The following is a 3,747-nucleotide window of genomic DNA, read 5'->3' as shown; positions in this document are numbered from 1 at the left end:
ATTCTATCTGGGCGACCATCCAAGGGTTTGGATAGTGCATGTGATGAGGTCACTGGGGATGGTATTGGCTTAGATGGGAGTGCTCATTCATGTTTTCAAATGATGATCAAAGAGCTTGAGTGAAGCCGAGTAAAATGGTCACATGGGGGTTCATGGTTTAACCTCATGGCATGGGCGAGGCATAGGTCTGCCAGGCAGTTAAGCTAGTTTTATGAGATGGGTGAAGCCCACTGAGGTTGATGAGGTTTTAAAGGGGGATAGTGATTTAAGCTCCCTGGGGATGATGGTTCACGCCATGACCAATATGGGGGTTCTTTTGGAGGTGGTGGTCTGCACCATGGGGCGCATGAGACCCCCCGAGGTATCGGTTTCCTTTGTGAGGTGAGTGAGTCTCAGTGGGGCATGGGTTCGTTCCCTGAGGTGAATGAAACTCCTTGGTGATAATGGTGTACCCCATGGGCATGGCAAAGGTTCATCGGGATGCTACGAGGTGAATGGGACTCCCTAGGGATATGGTTGGCGCCTTGAACCACATGGGTGCTCTTTGGAGATGGTGGTCTGCTCCATGGGGTGCATGAGACTCTCCTAGGTATCGGTTGCCTTTGTGAGGTGAGTGAGTCTCACTGGGGCATGGGTTTGTTCCATGTGGTGAGTGAAACTCGGTGATAATGGTTTACTCCATGGAATGGGCAGGGCATAAGCCCATCGGGATGATGAGTTTTGCCATGAGGTTTCCCTAGGGATAATGGTTTACCCCATGGGGTATGTGAGGCAACCCACCGGGGATGATGAATGATGGTCTTGGTTTAGAATGATGAATGAGTGAGTCATGGTTTACCCCATGGGGTATGTGAGGCAACCCCATGATGAATGATGGTGTTGGTTTAGAATGATGAATGAGTGAGTCAGATGCATGAGTGAGTCATGGGTTTGAGGTGAGAAATGACGGAAGGCGTGCCCACGGTCAAGTCATGGGTAGGATGTTGAGTGGAGGTAGAGAGGTGAAAGAGGTTAAAACGAAAGAGACAAAAGTGTGCCCATGGCTTAGCCATGGGAACGACCTAGGACAATAGAGTGAGGGAGAGTGAGAAGGCATCGGGTCAGCGATTAGGCCGCCTGGCCCGAGTGAGAGAGAGACAGAGGTGAAAGCGTTGAGGGGAAAGAGGGAGAGAAGGCATTGGGCCAGCGGTTACGCTACCTGGCCTAGCTGCTGGCCCAAGAGAGAGAGCCCTGAAGAGGGAGAGATAAAAATGGGCGGTCCATCCCCCATTTGTGGGCCTTGGCAAGCTGGGCTTTAGGCTTTCTTTCAACGTGGGTCTGGCCATTTTCACTAGGCCGGACCTTATCTTCGCAATGAGCCTGGTCCCATGTGATTTCGAGACCGTTTGATGGGTCTCGGACCATTATGCCCTTAGGGGATTTTTACCCCTTAGGCATGAATGAGGGGTAGAAGGTGTCTTTAAGCCCTTAGCCTTATAGACGTTCTTAAAGAATAACCCTCTTTTTAGAGTGGGCTTTCTTGGGATTGGGGGTTTGTAAGGGCTCATGGGTAAATGCTCTTTTTGACCTTTTTCACCTTAGTATAAAAAGGTGAGAGGGGGTCGCATTTCTCACCATTCCTCCTCATTTTTGGTATTTTTTTAGAGAGAGAAAGTAGTGAGAGAAAAGAGAGCATGCGTTTCTGAAGATAGAGACGGCCTGGGATTTTGAAGGCTTGAAGCATGGATATGAAGGCAAGCTCGTCCCGAGCTTCCGAGGGAGGTAAACTCGATCCTTTTCCTTTCCTTTGATCTTTTTAAATGTTTTCATTGCTTCGTTTATGGCTCTGCATGCGTCACAAATCCTTGCACGCACCAACCATGTCACACATGTTATTGCACGTACCATCCATGCCACACATGCTTTTGCACGCACTCTCCATGCCTTTGGTACGGATTTTGCTATGCCGCCCGGCACTCTTGGCACACATTTTGATATGCGGCCTTGCACTTTTGTGCGCATTTTGCTATGCGGCCTTACAGTCATGCGCATTTTGCTATGCCACCACACATCCTGGCACGCACCATCCATGCCATTATATAATTTTGCATGTATTTATCATGTCATTCTATATTTTTGCATGCATTCTTCATGCCATCTCATGTTCTTGCATGCATCAAAATAGAAGGGGGCTCTTCTAGGTCGCATCCTGGATGGACATGTTCCTCCAGTATAGCTACCGCTGAGTCCTTCACGGTGCTTTAGGCTAGTAAGCAACTTTGCATGTCATATCTCCATTTTTAAGGGAGATGCTGTCGAAATTTTCAAAAAATGGGTAACTTCTTCTTTTGTGGATGTCCCTGACGCAGAGCCTAAACTGCAGGGTTTCTATGGCACCTGTCTGTCTTATGTCGAGAGGGAAATTGCAGAGCAGCGTGCATTGAGAGCTGACTGTGTTCCTGAGTAGAATGCCGCTATGGTTAAAAAATTTGTCCTTGAAGCACGCAACACTTAACATGTGGCTAAATTGAGGGTCTTGTTAAAGGAGATAGGGAGGTTATCTCGCCGTTATTGTGAGGAAAGAGGAGCACTAATCCGGCTTTTGAGAAAATTCAAGATGAGAATGTGAAGCAGAGTAAGCTTGACGTCCGTGTGCCAGCAGTGGATTTGACTATTGAACAACTTAGCCTGGCCGAATCAAGGAGCACATGGAGGCAGCTTCCAAGAAGTCTGAAGATGGAAATGTCTTCTAAGGCTCTTTGTGATCTTTGAGGGTGCTTGGCTTAGTTTTCCTCTTTTTACCTTGTGTAAGGCCTTGAGCCATGACATGTAGCCTTTCTTTGCGCTTGAAGATGAATGTTTTTTTTCCGTCTTTAATATCTCATTCCACTTGAGGTTGCAAGCTTGCAACTCGTAACTTCAAATTTTGCTATGGGATGAGTACTGCGCTTTTGCTTAGGAATGAGCAACTCTCCCCCATTTTTTTTTTTTTTTTGTAGCTCAAGGCCATGGGCCATAACTTGTGTCTCCCTAATCATGAAATGAATGCTCCTTTTTTACTCTATCTTGCTTTTATCTCCCTTGTTTTCATGATTTGTATATCTCCTTCCTCTTTAGACCACCATTGCATAGCTCACCTTTGCCTTGTACCGGGAGTTGGAGAAGCTTTGAGATTCTCCTCATCATAATGCTTGCTCTCTTTCGCTCGATTTGAATGTTCTTTTGGGTTTTCGTCCATGCCCTTAGGGTATGTGTCATTTCTGGTTTTTCTCATCAAATTTTTTTGTGAGGCAGTTTTACCCATGGTTGTTACACTATGTCCACCTTTTTCTTTTAGATGTTTTTACTCATGATAGTTGATGGTTCTATCACACCTATCATATATATCTCTTTTTTTTCTCTTGCCTTTTGTTTTTCTCTCTTTTACTTTATTACCCGTGATGCTCTTTCAAGTTTTCGTCATCTCCGTTATTTTGGGGAGGCATCTTTAAGGTCATATTGCTGGGACCGTGTAAAGAAGGCGTGTTTAAGGCCATGCCATTGAGACCATAATGTTAGTGTGTTTTAAAGTCCTACACTAAGATCAAATGGGGGCGGGTTGAGAGTCGTGCTACTGAGACTATAATGTTAGTGTGTTTTAAAGTCCTACACTAAGACCAAATGTCACGTAGTTTAATGTCATGTTATAGGGACGTGTACTATAGTTTAAAGTTGTATAGCTTGGACGTGTGCCTACACAGTTGTAAGGTTGTACGGCTTGAATCAGTA

At 45.8% G+C, this 3,747-nt stretch overlaps 1 long non-coding RNA gene across 1 annotated transcript; it reads left to right on the top strand.

Annotated features, from left to right (window-relative positions):
- Positions 1 to 1,611: 1,611 nt before the first annotated feature.
- On the top strand, positions 1,612 to 3,043 carry LOC148783584 (uncharacterized). The gene is made up of 2 exons (XR_016044517.1): positions 1,612 to 1,761; positions 2,363 to 3,043. It is a non-coding gene; the product is annotated as an uncharacterized LOC148783584 (long non-coding RNA).
- The last annotated feature ends 704 nt before the right edge of the window (positions 3,044 to 3,747 follow it).

Source organism: Amborella trichopoda, chromosome 1, assembly GCF_054954075.1.
Source record: "Amborella trichopoda isolate Santa Cruz 75 chromosome 1, AtrichopodaSantaCruz75HAP2 v2.0, whole genome shotgun sequence".
NCBI lineage: Eukaryota > Viridiplantae > Streptophyta > Magnoliopsida > Amborellales > Amborellaceae > Amborella > Amborella trichopoda.
Note: the sequence above shows the minus strand (reverse complement) of the source record. Positions and strands in the feature narration are given on the sequence as shown.